Source organism: Nycticebus coucang, chromosome 17 (genome assembly GCF_027406575.1).
Source record: "Nycticebus coucang isolate mNycCou1 chromosome 17, mNycCou1.pri, whole genome shotgun sequence".
In the NCBI taxonomy this organism is placed as follows: Eukaryota; Metazoa; Chordata; class Mammalia; order Primates; family Lorisidae; genus Nycticebus; species Nycticebus coucang.
The window spans coordinates 29,383,758-29,398,884 of record NC_069796.1 but is presented as its reverse complement, the minus strand read 5'-3'; the positions used below and the strand labels follow the sequence as shown (position 1 = coordinate 29,398,884).

The following is a 15,127-nucleotide window of genomic DNA, read 5'->3' as shown; positions in this document are numbered from 1 at the left end:
TTAAAGCAAAGTTAAGTCAAATTACAAAACTGATGAGCAACTTCTCCTCTTTGTCTTGTATCGTCACATTGTGTTGAATATGATTATTACATTTTAGTTTGATCCAGATTTGATATATTCTATGAATCCAGGAGTGCCCCCAATTTAATTTAGCCTGTTTGCTCAAGGATCATGTTTCCTGGTCTTTCTCAATATTCTATGTGCCTTCCAAACAGTGTAATCATGTCTCTGCATCCCTTAAATGCAGTGCCTTCCTGCATTGACAATATCATCAACAAAATTTTTTCTACCAGCTGTGCTCTTTCCATCGCCACAACAGTGACTCAGTGTGTCATGACTTCTGGTAAATGCAGCAGATGCTGAAATACCAACTTAACTTGAGAAAGCCAGTACATGTTTAATCTGTCCCTCCCAGTTACCTTCACATAAGGAGTTGTGACAGGCATTAAGTTTTGCCCTTCTCTTGCAGACGGATCAGTCTGCATTTCAGTCAGGGCTTGGCACAAGAGGACCAAAAAGTAAAATGATTCTTCATCAACTATTCACTAGTAAAGGGAAGGGGTAAGGAATATAAGAAAACTTGCCTTGGTCAGTTCAGGATGCTATAAATACATATCATAAAGTGGGTAGCCTATAAACAACAGAAATTTTTTCTGAAGTCACTGAGGCTGCTAAATCCATGATCAAGGCATCAGCAGATTCTGAGTCTGGTGAGAACCCACTTCCTCATAGATGGTATTTTCTGTGTCCTCAGGTGGTAGAAGGGTTGAAGTAAATCTCTGGGGTCTCTTTTCTAAAGGCATTAATCTAATTTATCAGGGCTCATGTGTCCTCATGATCCCATCTCCTATCACCATCACCTTGGGGGACTTCAACATACGAATCTGGGGAGAGAAACGAACATCCAGATCAGAAGATCACTCATTTTCAGATTAAAATCTGACAAATGTGCCTATCACTGTATGTTCACGCATTTATGACTCCAATTAGCCAGTATGTTTTGGGGTTTTTTTTTTTTGAAGACAGTTTCACTTTGTTGTCCCCTGGTAGAGTGCAGTGGCATCATAGCTCACAGTAACCTCAAACTCTTAGGCTCAATAGATTCTCTTGCCTCAGCCTCCCAAGTAGCTAGGACTACAGGCACTCAGCACAACACCTGGCTATTTTTAGAGACGAGGTCTCGCTCTGGCTCAGGCTGGTACAGAACCTGTGAGCTCAGGCAATCCACCCACCTCAGCCTCCCAGAGTGCTAGGATTACAGGCATGAGCCACCACACCTGGCAAGTATGTATTTTATTATGATGATGAACTTAATTTTAAAGAAGCTTAATAATCAATAGTTTATTACAAGAGAACACAACAGACTGGTTACTTCCACACAAGTACAACCCTGTGTATTATAAAGCACCAGATACCTTACCAAAGGAATCATCAGAAAGGTTCATGGGTACTGGGTTGTTTGTTACATCAGTACTTTTGAAGGGTTCTTTGTGTTTTAAGAACAGACAGAAAAGGTAATATAAAATATGCAAGATTACATAAATGTAAATGACAGTCTTGACTGTACATGCATTTTGAGAATTGTATTTCTGAAAAAGATAAGAATTCTCATTATTTTAAAAGTTATGGCGCCGGGCGCAGTGGCTCACGCCTGTAATCCCAGCACTGTGGGAGGCTGAGGAGGGAGAATCGCTCGAGCTCAGGAGTTTGAGACTCGCCTGAGCAACAGTGAGACCCTGACTCATGAAAAAAATGAAAAAACCCAGCAGGGCGCCGCAGCGAGCGCCTGTAATCCCAGGGGCTTCCGGAGGCTGAGGCAGCGGGGTGCCCACAGCCCGGAGTCTGAGGTTGTGGTGAGCTACCACGCCCACTGCACTCTGCTCAGGGGCATAGGGTGGGACCCTGTCTCAACAACAACAAAAAAAGTTATGGCAATAAACAATTTGGAGATTTACTTCTTTAATAAGAAGTAAATTTCATTTACTTTCTTACTTACTCTTCTTTAATAAGTAAAAATGGAACACGCTAGACTCTAGAATGTTGTATTTAGTCATCTAGCACACCAAACTGAGTTCAAAAGGAGAAGAGAAAAGAGTAGCAAATAAAACAAGGATCAAAGCTAAAACAAATCCTTCAAAAACGTAGTTTTCAACTCTGGTTGCATAGTAAAATGAACTGGTGAGCTTTTAAGAAATAGTAATGCCGGCTCAGCACCATAGCACAGTGGTTACGGCACTGGCCACATACACTGAGGTTGGTGGGTTCGAATCCAGCCCGGGCCAGCTAAACAATAATGACAACTGCAACAGAAAATAATAATAATAATAATAACAGCCAGGCATTTTGGTAGGCACCTGTAGTCCCAGCTACTTGGGAGGCTGAAGCAAGAGAATTGCTTAAACCCAAGAGTTTGAGGTTGGTGTGAGCTTTGACACTACAGCACTCTACCAAGGGTGACACGGTGAGACATTGTCTAAAAAAAAAAAAAAAATAGTAACACCAAAGTCCCATATTCCTGGTACTCAGGAATCTGTATTCTGTTAAAAGTATCTCCGGATTATTTTAATGCCCTACCAGGGTAGAGAACCACCATTCTAAAAAAGTCCCTTATTAAAAAAACATGTACATGAGTTCATGAGTCATGATATGCACTTTCATTATATGAGCATTTTATGGACAGTCTAGACATGACAATTTGATGTGGCTAAGCAAACAACATTAAGAACCTACAACTTCGATTTTTTTTTTAATTTAAGAATATTACAAGAGTACACACGTTTTGGTAACATACGTTTGTTTTGTCCATTTCAGGTCAAAGTTATCAGTGTACCCTTCACCCAGAGTGTGTGCATTATATCGATTAGGTGTGAATTAACCCAACCCCCCACACTTGATCCCCACTGAGGTTTACTTCCACATGTGCATGTATGTGCTGATGCACTAGTTCCAATTTAGTATTGAGGACTTGTGGTGTTTGCTTATCCACTCTTGCCATGCTTCACTTAGAAGAATGGTCTCAAGGTCCATCCAAGTTATTAATCCACTCATGTACTGATGGGCATTCGGGTTATTTCCACACCACTGCAATTGTGAACTGTGCTGCTATAAACATTCTAGTCCAAGTGTCTTTATGATAAAATGTCCTTTTCTCCTTCAAGTAAATACCTAGTAGTGGAATTCATAGATCAAATGGCAGGTCTCCTTTTAGTTCTTTGAGGCACCTCAATACAATTTTCCACAGAGGTTATTAGTTTGCAGTTCCTACCAGCAGTATGTAAGTGTTCCTTTCTCTCTGCATCCACACCAGACTTGTTTTGGAACTTTTTGATAAAAGCCACTCTCACTGGAGTTAGGTAACATCTCATTATGGCTTTGATTTGCATTTCCCTAATGATTACAGATGTTGCAATTTTTTTCATGTTTTGTTGGCCAGACATCTCCTTTTGAAAAGTCTCTGTTCATGTCTTTTGCCCTTTTCAGTGGGGTTGTTTGGCTGTTCTTGCAGATTTACTTGATTTTTTGTAGATTCTGGTTATCAGCCCTTTCTTAGACATACAGCATGCAAATATTTTCTCCCATTCTGTGGGTTATCTATTTACTATATTGATTGTGTCCTTGGCTGTGCAGGAAGTTTTTAATTTTATCAGTTCCTACTTGTTTATTTTTGTTTGTAAGATCTTCATAAATTCTTTCCCGAGGCCAATATCTATAAGAGCTTTTCCAACATCTTCTTCTAGAATTCTTATAGTTTCATGCCTTAAGTCTTTTATCCACTGTGAATTAATTTTTGTAAGCGGTGAGAGGTATAAAAACTCAGCAATTGGGGGGAATGTATGAAAATTTTACAATTACATCTGTTGGCAATATTTCACCTTTTCAACCCAAAAAGAAACATACTGTAAATCTCTGCAAAAATTACTTTATTTCCAATAAGAAATACTAGAAATGACACATTACAAAAAAAGAAAATCAATGGTTCACATTAAAAGAAAAATTTCTGAACAAGTCAAATTTAAGTTGGATTTTTTTTTTTTTTTTGCAGTTTCTGGCTGGGGCTGGGTTTGAACCTGCCACCTCTGAAATACGGGGCCAGCGCCCTACTCCTCTGAGCCACAGGCGCCACTCTAAGTTGGATATTTTTAATCTTACCACCTTCAAAATACAGTTGACTCTTTTTTTTCTTATTAAATCATAGCTGTGTACATTGATATAATCATGGGGCATCATTCACTAGCTTCACAGACTGTTTACCAAGTTTCACATATACCCTTGTACGATGCACCGCTGGTGTAATCCCACCAATCTCCTTCCCTCTACCCACCTCCCCCCTCCCTCCCCTCCCTTTCCAAAAATATGGAACACTTCACGAATTTGCGTGTCATCCTTGCGCAGGGGCCATGCTAATCTTCTCTGTATGGTTCCAATTTTAGTATATGTGCTGCTGAAGCGAGCTCATACAGTTGACTCTTGAACAATGCAGAGGTCAGGGATGCCAACACCCCTTCTACACCACATATTACTTTTGACTCCCCAAAAACTTAACTAATAGTGTGCAGTTGACCAGAAGCCTTACCATTATCAGTCTGGTAACACATATTTTGTATGTTGTATGTATTATATACTGTATTCTTACAATAAAATAAGGTAGAGAAAAGAAACTGTCACTAAGAAAATCATAATGAAGAGAAAATATATCCACTATTCATTAAGTAGAATAGTAAATATCATCTGAGTAAAGGGTGGAGGACAAAGAGGAGTTGGTGTTGCTACCTTGGGGATGGCAGAGGCACAAGAAAATTCATGTGTGAGTAGACCTGCACAGTTCAAACCCATGTTGGTGAAGGGTCAACTGTAAACTCCACATAAAGTCTTAACTACCTTGCAGGGTAGATGATGAAAAACTACTCAATGGGTACAACGTTAAGTTATTCAGATGATGAACATCATAAGAGGGATTCAAGTAAGGTTCTGCCAGTAAGAAGGGCTCTTACAAAATCTGTACAGCAGAAGTGATCTGGAAGTTATCTTTCTGCTTCTGGTTTAAGTGGTGAGCAATGATGACACTAAGAATGCTTAGAAGCAGGTATAGTAGCCAAACTCTAGTCACTATACATGAAGGTTATCTAGCAGTCATGGCACCAGATTCAACTGTTAGTGTTCCTATGACTACTTACCAATTCAATTCCCTGATCTCTCAGTCACAGCTGTAATCTTAATGTTCTTGAATGTATTAATCCAGTGATGGTCCTCTGATTCTGACTCTTCTAGACCAATAGTCCCCAAACTTTTTGGCACCAGGGACCTAGGGACTGGCTTCATGGAAGACAATTTTATTTTTCCACAGATTGGGGGTGGGGAGCTTGCAGAGACGGTTTCACGATGATTCAAGCACATTTCATCTCCACCTCAGATTAACCATCAGACTCCCATAAGGAGCATACAACATCACTTGCATGTGCAGTTTATAGGGTTCCTGCTCCTATGAGAATCTAATGCCATGGCTTATTGATCAAAAGGTGAAGCTTAGGCAGTGATGTAAGCAATTGGGAGTGGCCGTAAATATAGAGGAAGCTTCAGTGGCTCATCACTCAGTCTGACCTGACACAGGGGCCAGCCTGCCTGCCATCTGCTGAGAGGAAGGAGGGCAGACTGGGGGTAGTTCCTAACAGGCCCCAGAACGGAACTGGGTCTGTGGCCTCGGGTTTAGGGATCACAGTTCTAGGCCATCCCATGACTTTATAAGTACCAAATTCCTGACGTAAAATATGTTCCTGCCTGAAAATCCTAGAGTAGTGTTTGTTTCTTACAATGAAAGATATAGCACTGCTCATTAAGTTTGTAATATGCATTGCCTATATTGTTCCTCTCACCCCCATTTTAGAAGTAAAACACAAGAATGTGTATTATTCTATACTACTACCATGAATTTAAATTTTGAGGTCACTATGAAAAATCAAGTCTCTTAACTGAAGTCTGAAATTATTTTATTTATAACACATGCTAATTATGAATTAACAGAATACTAACACTCCTAACACTAAATGATCTCTTTTCTTGGTTGAATAAATTTATGTCAGTAACAAATAAATATACAGCTATAGTGAGGGTTTGTTTTGTTTTCAGAGACAGGATCTCACCATGTGGCCCACCTGATCTCAAACTCCTGGGTTCAAGTGATGCTCCTACCTCAGCTTCCCAAGTAGGTGGGACTATAGCTCAGCTTCTATGGTCATTTGTAAAAATGTTTCTTTTACTCTGATTATTAAAAAAAGTGTGTACTTCTTATAAAAAGTATGGAAAATACAGAAATATTTTTACAAATTGATAATCACCATCCCCCAAAACTATGTATACTGAATAGCTGAATATGTACAATTTTGCATCCTACTTTAGCACTCTGACAATCATTTTCCCATGAAATTCTCCTAACGCATTACTAATGGAAGGTAGGTACAGATGTACCTCCTTCAACCATTCCTCTTTGTTGAAGAGGAAGAAGATAATTTTTAATGAAGATAATCTAAAAATGAAGATAATTTTTAATTTTTTTATTATAAATAATGCTTCACTGAACATTTCTGGGTAGGAAGTTTTTCTTTAATAAAAAAATGTGATATATAAATAAAATGGATATTATTCAGCCATAAAAAGAAGTATTGATACATGCAACATGGATAAACTTCGAACATATTAAGTGAAAGAAGCCAGCTACAAAAAGCCATGTATTTCCTGTACTGCTGAAAGAAATGTAAAATTGTGCAGCTACTTTGGACAAAGTCCAGCAGCTCTTCAAAAGACATTTCCATACAATCCAGCAATTCCACTTCTAAGCATATATACCCAAGACAAATTAAACTGTATCTCCATATATACGTACCATATATGCATGTATATGGTATGTATATTTCCATGAATATACATTTATATATGTATACATACACACACAATTCCATTGCTTTAAACTTCCATTAACTTCCATTCTTGGGATGAAGCCCCAAATTCTTTTATTTTATTTTATTTTATTTTATTTTATTTTATTTTTTGTAGAGACAGAGTCTCACTTTATGGCCCTCAGTAGAGTGCCCAGGCCTCACACAGCTCACAGCAACCTCCAACTCCTGGGCTTAAGTGATTCTCTTGCCTCAGCCTCCCGAGTAGCTGGGACTACAGGCGCCCGCCACAACGCCCGGCTATTTTTTGGTTGTAGTTTGGCCGGGGCCGGGTTTGAACCCACCACCCTCGGTATATGGGGCCAGCGCCCTACCGACTGAGCCACAGGCGCTGCCCGAAGCCCCAAATTCTTTTAATAGCCCAAAACACTTGACTGACCTCACAGTCCAGCTTTGCTTCATTCTCTCCCGAGCTTACTCTATTCCAGCTGCACTAGGTCTTCATTTCCTGAAATCTACCAAGTCTAAAAAACTTGTACATAAAAACTTGTACACAAACGTTCCTATTCATAGCAGCATTGTTAATGACACCTGAAATGTAGAAACTACCCAAATGTTGTTTGGGCTCAATCATTCATTACCTATTCATTAACTAGTGAACAGATTTGTTGTATATCCTACAATGGAATAATATTCAGCCATAAAAGAGAATGATATATTGGCATATGCTATACAGATCAAACTTGAAACATTATGCTAAATGAAAGAGTAAATGTCCAAAGAAGAAAATCTGGAAAGACAGAAAATGTTAGTGATTGCGACAAGCGAAGGGTAGGGAAGAATGGGGAATGACTAATTTCTTTTTGGGTTGCTGATTTATTTACTTTAAAAAGATGTTATGTGAGTAGCGCCTGTGGTTCAGTGAGTAGTGCGCCAGCCCCATATACTGAGGGTGGTGGGTTCAAACCCGGCCCCGGCCAAACTCCAACAAAAAAATAGCCATGGCGGGTGCCTGTAGTCCCAGCTAATTGGGAGGCTGAGGCAAGAGAATCGCCTAAGCCCAGGAGTTGGAGGTTGCTGTGAGCTGTAACGCCATAGCACTCTACCGAGGGTGAGACTCTGCCTCTACAAAAAAAAAAAAAAAAAAAGATGTTATGAGAATAACCTGGAATAAGGCCATCATAATAAAAGAAAATAATTTCTCCCCACAACCAACCATCTAAAAAAGGAAAAACGAGTTACTTCCTTAGAATAGACTCTCAAAAGTAGAAATACTAAGTTCTTCTCTTTGACATATGCCAAAGTGCTTTTGAAACAGGTTCCATAGGTTTATACTACCTCTAGCAGTATATTTAGCACCTGTGTCACTGTACTCAGGTCTGAATCAGCACCATTTCTTAACTCTAATGAGAATTTTTGTTATTAAGTTGAACACTTTTTTCTCATATTTTAATCATGTATTTCTTTTGAAAGTGTCAGTTCTTAGCCTTTAAAAATGACCATCTGTATGCATACATCTTCAATGCTCCACTTCACTGCCAAGTGAACTGTCCAAGTGGCTCCCCAGAGCAGTAGATGTAGTAGAAAGGAATTGAAATGTTTATCACATCTTCTATAAGCCAAGTGCTTTATGTGTATGACTTCACTTAATCCTAATAAACCTATTACCCTCATTTAAATGAAAAGGAAGGGCAGCTCCTGTGGCTCAGTCAGCAAGGCGCTGGCCCCATATACCGAGAGTGGCGGGTTCAAACCTGGCCCTGGCTGAACTGCAACAAAAAAATAGCCGGGCGTTCTGGTGGGTGCCTGTAGTCCCAGCTACTCGGGAGGCTGAGGCAAAAGAATCGTTAAGCCCAGGAGTTGGAGGTTGCTGTGAGCTGTGTGATACCACAGCACTCTACCAAGGGCCATAAAGTGAGACCCTGTCTCTACAAAAATAAGTAAATAAATAAATGAAAAGGAAAATAAAAATCACCAAGGGTAAGTAAAAACTTACCATGAAGCAAATATATACCAAAGTTAGGGATCAAACTGAGGTGTGTCTAATTCCAGAGTCTATATTCTTTCTGCCACTCTACAGTGCTTTCCAAGCTCACTGACTCTGAAAAGTCAGAGAAGACTTCCCTTGTGGTGCTATTTTTAAGCTTCTTTAAAATAGAGTTTATAAAAAACAAGGTTATCATTCACAAAATAAATGTAAAAAGAGGAGACTAAAAACTCACTGTGGAATTAAACATGTTTAAAAATACCATTTTTTAAACAGCAAAATGTATGGAATAATTCTAAATACTTTACTTGATCTATCTCAAAAGATTCACTTCGCCTTCCAACAGAGACACCTGCATATCCATTCACAAACATGTAATGTGAAATGGAAAACATTTTTTTAGGGGCTATAATGCCAGTCTCTATTTCAGACAACAAATGCATCGTTTCTCAGCAGAAAAGTCCACATCAACTACACTGCTTTTTATTCTTCTTTATCATGTTGAGAAGTAAAGCAACATATGCACTATACAGGATATAGCACTGTGGGGTAAGAGAAATAGCTGCTGAACAGAAAAAAACTACAGGGGCTTATAAGCAAGCAGTAATATCACACAGAAAGGAATGGTTAAGAACAATAAAAATAGACAAAACATTAGCAGTCTGCTCTACCCTAGGTAATGGATATCACTGTGTCAAAGAAAAGAATCATTTAAATTACACAGCCTTTAATGGATCTTCGATTAGCGTTAAAAATTGCTATTTTGAGTCCTCGAGTGGTCCTCACATCTGTAAAGCTAGCACTCCAATAGGCCAAGGTAGGAGGATCAACTTGAGCTCACAAGCTCAAGACCAGCCTGAGCAAGAATGAGACCCTGTTTCTATCAAAAATAGAAAAAAATCAGCCAAGCATGGTAGTACTGTTCATAGTCCCAGCTAATCAGGAAACTGAAGCAAAATGATTTCTAGAGCCAGGGAATTTGAGGTTGCGGTGAGCTACAATGACAGCACCAGTACTCTAGCCCCAGCAACAGAGCAAAGCCCTATCTTTGGGGGGGGAAGCTGCTATTTTAAAACCCAAACAATTCCTCAACAAACTTGACAATTTGGGACCAGTAATTTCTAAATGATGGTAATATACACCAATATATATCAGGAATTCTTACACAGTTTTCACATCCATAAAATAAAAATTAAATCAAACATCAACATAAGAACTCACTCACTCCTTACTCTGACACATAAAAAGGGGAGCAGTATCTAATAAAACTGTCAATACTACTGACAGGTGAAGGCCTTCAATAAAACACATTTTTCTTTTAAAAGTATTTTAATATTAAAGCATCAGTAGGACTTGGGCAGACCAAAAAGATGAGCTTATCAACAGGCCTATTATTTTACCATAGGACTACTACTAAAATAATTCTACTTTACATAGACTCAAGTATGGTTTTTGTTAGTATAAAACAATCAGGCTATTGTACAATAGTAAGAGCGCTCTTAAGAAAAAAAATCACTGTTGAAGTAATTCTTGTCTCCAGCTGACTTGCCACATTCTACTTTCTATAAACACCATTGTTTTTAATCACAACCTTACTGACAGTTTTACCCTGGTCAAACAAAATTTTCACTTTGCAGTAAGACCCTGTCAAACGAAAGTAATAAAAAGCAATGATTTGGGGCGGCACCTGTGGCTCAGTCAGTAAGGCACAGGCCCCATATACCAAGGGTGGCGGGTTCAAACCCGGCCCCGGCCAAACTGCAATCAAAAAATAGCTGGGCGTTGTGGCGGGTGCCTGTAGTCCCAGCTACTCAGGAGGCTGAGGCAAGAGAATCGCTTAAGCCCAGGAGTTGGAGGTTGCTGTGAGCTGTGTGAGGCCACGGCACTCTACCGAGGGCCATAAAGTGAGACTCTGTCTCTACAAAAAAAAAAAAAAAAAAGCAATGATTTTGCGATCATTTTGCTAAAGTAAAATGTTATAGAATGTATAATATCTTACTATTATGAAAAGGTATATATTCATTGATTTATTTGGAAGGACATTCATCGAAACATTACCAGTGGTTGGTTATCAGGGTGGTAAGGGTTAAAGGTTTTTTCTTTAGCTTACCTATTCTTTCTGATGATCCACATTAAACACTTTTTTAATGTACACAAGAGAGAATAATTTGAGTTAAAGGATAAAAAACACAGGTGTCATATTTTAATTTATTAAGACCAGTTCAAATCCACTTATTCAGAATTATCATAAAGCAGAGTTTGTCTAAAAAAAAAAACCAATGAATTCCCCCAAGGCAATCACGTTTAATTTTTAAACAATAAATTTCCTCAGATTAAGAAAATGATTCCTGGGCGGCGCCTGTGGCTCAGTGAGTAGGGCTGCGGCCCCATATACCGAGGGTGGCGGGTTCAAACCCAGCCCCGGCCAAACTGCAACAAAAAAATAGCCGGGCGTTGTGGCGGGCGCCTGTAGTCCCAGCTACTCGGGAGGCTGAGGCAAGAGAATCGCATAAGCCCAGGAGTTGGAGGTTGCTGTGAGCCGTGTGACGCCACGGCACTCTACCGAGGGTGGTACAGTAAGACTCTGTCTCTACAAAAAAAAACAAAAAAAAAAAGAAAATGATTCCTACAACTTTAGATCTCTTTATTAGAGTGGAGAGTGGAAGAGTAGAGGGGGGGTAAAGAAATGGGCTGGAATTCTACAGTAACCATTGGAAATGGGAAAAAATTTTGAGAAACAAGACAAAATCATTTCATTGGCGAAGTGACATTTATTTGTAGAAAAAGAAAATCACAGAGCAGCAGAAGTAAATGGTCAGAAAATGTAAGCAAATACTTAGAGCAGGGCTGCGCCTGTGGCTCAAGGAATAGGGCGCCGGTCCCATATGCCAGAGGTGGCGGGTTCAAACCCAGCCCTGGCCAAAAACCAAAAAAAAAAAAAAAAAAAAAAAAACTTAGAGCAGCTATTCTCGACCTGTGGGTTGCCGACCCACAGGAACTGTATTAAAGGGCCGCAGCACTAGGAAGGTTGAGAACAACTGACTTAGAGGGTAATAATGAGCAAAAGAAGAAAAAGCCAGGAAAAAAAACCAAAGAACTGAACTCAAACATATTTATGTAAATCATTCTGGACAAAAAAGTAGATAATGCTATATAACAAACTGAATCAGATCCGCTTTCCTGACTAGAAAAGGAACACCTATTAATCTTATTCAGTGCTCAATAGCAAAACCAAGAGCTCTCTCAGCAATCTGAAGGTCTTCTGTGCCTGCATCGGAATGACCTAAACAATTAAGCTTACAGTTAAGCAATTAACATACAAACATATAAATAGCTAATTTTTATACAGGAAATGGATGTAGAAGTAATCATCAGATGTAAGGGGAACATAATTTTCTTTTTTTTTTTTTTTTTCTTTTATTTATTTTTTTTTGTAGAGACAGAGTCTCACTTTATGGCCCTCAGTAGAGTGCCGTGGCCTCACACAGCTCACAGCAACCTCCAACTCCTGGGCTTAAGGGATTCTCTTGCCTCAGCCTCCCTAGTAGCTGGGACTACAGGCGCCCGCCACAACGCCCGTCTATTTTTTGGTTGCAGTTTGGCCGGGGCCGGGTTTGAACCCGCCACCCTCGGTATATGGGGCCGGCGCCTTACCGACTGAGCCACAGGCGGAACATAATTTTCAAAAATAAAGAAGGTAAAGCACTGAGGTAATTTTACTGCCTCTTATGGAGAGATTATTTTTAAACCAAAATAAGTAACTCTACTGAGTTAAAACCTAAGAAACTGCCAATATTCAAGCATTTTTTCATATATAAAAACAGGAATTTCACATGGTCCCACCCAGTGGTCGGCTGATTAATATTTAACTGCCTCTTTAGAAAAAAGAGCCCAGGGCAGCGCCTGTGGCTCAGTCGGTGGGGCGCCGGCCCCATATGCTGAGGGTGGTGTGTTCGAGCCCAGCCCCGGCCAAACTGCAACCAAGGAATGGCCGGGTGTTGTGGCGGGCGCCTGTAGTCCCAGCTGCTCGGGAGGCTGAGGCAGGAGAATCACTTAAGCCCAGGAGTTGGAGGTTGCTGTGAGCTGTGTGAGGCTACGGCACTCTACGGAGGGCCACAGGGTGAGACTCTGTCTCTACCAAAAAAAAAAAAAAGAAAAAAGAGCCCAGATTTGTAGCTTTTGGCAATTACCACCTTGTAAAAGTCCCACCATGGCAGTTTCAAGCTACGAACACTGAACACAGAGTTTGAGAGAGACACAATCACCTCATCAGCTCTAGCATATCACTGGTTCCACTGAATACTCTTATTTAAGGATCATCAGAGAGAGCAGTTCCCAATTTTTTTCATCCTTTTCTAAAATAGGCTTTTGTCTCATCAATCCAGTTTCTTTCTTCCCTAGATTAGAAGAAATAACCTCTTTTTGACTCTCTAAAATATTAATCATTCATAAGAAAGAACAGATGAGACTGGTACCTGGTTTCGTCCACTCAACACTTCACTGAACACCTACTTCAGTGGTTCTCAACCATGCTAATGCCGCGACCCTTTCATACAGTTCCTATGGGTCGCGACCCACAGGTTGAGAACTGCTGACCTATTTGGTGCCAGGTATTGTTCTAGGCATTATGGAAGCAAGGAACAAGACAAAGAGGTGCCCACTCTCATAAAAAAAATAAATAAATAAAAATACATAATTTCAAGGACTGACAAATGCCATGAAGAAATTAAAATAGTGACAGGGAGCTATTTTAAAATCGTGATGAGTTAGCAAGGAGGTGATATTTCAGCTAAGAGCTGAGATCTTAAAGTTAAAGGGCCAGGCTTTAAAAGATCTAGAAAAGACCATGCCAGACAACAGAAACAACTACTATAAAAAAGCCCCAAGGCAAGGTCAAGTACAGCATGTTTAAGAACTGAATAATCTAACTTGGACAGAATGTAGTGAGACTATCTGAGAGGATATCAGGGACAAATTATACACACAGTGTATTGTCTAAATGAGCATAGTTTATATTTTATTCGAAGTGGGTAGGGAAGAAACTTCACATAGTATTTATATGACAGTTTGATAAATGTGAACAGTATAAATAAATGCATAGTTTCAGGCATTATTTTAATGACTTTTATGAAACTTAGGTCACATCTATTCATTTTTCTCAGTATGACCATTTTGATTACAATCTGCTTTACAATAGAATAGAACATTATGGGAGCAGAAGCACCTCTAATACTGGCACTTTAGGAGGCTGAGACAGGAGAATCTCTTAACCAGCCTGGGCAACACAGCAAGACCCTATCTCTAAAACAATTTTTTTCTTCTGATTAGCTAGGCATGGTAGCATGCACCCACAGTCCCAGTTAGTTGAGAGGCCAAGGCAGAAGTATCACTGGAGTCCAGGAGTTCAAGGCTACAGGGAGTTATGATCACACCACTGCACTCCACCCTGGGCAACACAGCAAGACCACATCTCTTCTTCTTTTTTTTTAACAAACTGTGACAGTAGCAGGAAATAAACTCAGTGTTAGGACTACAGGGTAGCTCAGAAATAAGTATCTTATAAATCCAACATGGTTACTTCATACATGAAGCTAATGTTCCGTCACCCTCGGTAGAGTGCAGTGGCATCACAGCTTACAGCAACCTCCAGCTCTTGGGCTTAGGTGATTCTCTTGTCGCAGCCTCCCGAGTAGCTGGGACTACAGGCATCCACCACAACACCTGGCTAAGGCCAATGTTAATTCTAATGAAGCTGACCTAATTAGTCCATAAATGGATTCACTATATTGTTCAGGCTGGAATTATTTCAAAACTGCAGGTAAATGTGTCTAGTGTATCATCCAAAATGATTTTATTTGGTATGTAAATAGACTTCTTCTTTTTTTTTTTTTTGCAGTTTTTGGCTGGGGCTGGGTTTGAACCCGCCACCTCTGGTATATGGGGCCAGCACCCTACTCCTTTGAGCCACAGGTGCTGCCTATAAATAGACTTTTAAAGAATTATAATGGTCATGTTTATTTTAAATCTGATTTTTATTAGCATTACTGCTCAGTAGTTAAAGCAAAATATCAGCACATCAGTCAAAATTAAGGTACATATTACAAAAAGTGTAGATACATATCACATGTATATACACCCATGCTCCCTACGGCCATGGAAATCAATCCACATAATGGCCACATGAAAGTCCCACTAGACAAGTCAAATAAAGACAAATTTTTGCATATTATACCAAAATAGTAAAGTGTTT

At 39.7% G+C, this 15,127-nt stretch overlaps 1 protein-coding gene and 1 non-coding gene across 3 annotated transcripts in view; both read right to left on the bottom strand.

Moving 5' to 3' along the window:
- The window catches only part of CDC42SE2 (CDC42 small effector 2), a 96,533-nt gene that overhangs the window by 71,285 nt on the left and 10,121 nt on the right, over positions 1-15,127 (bottom strand). The window lies entirely within an intron of this gene.
- On the bottom strand, positions 4,348-4,454 carry LOC128569481 (U6 spliceosomal RNA). The gene has a single exon (XR_008375416.1). It is a non-coding gene; the product is annotated as a U6 spliceosomal RNA (small nuclear RNA).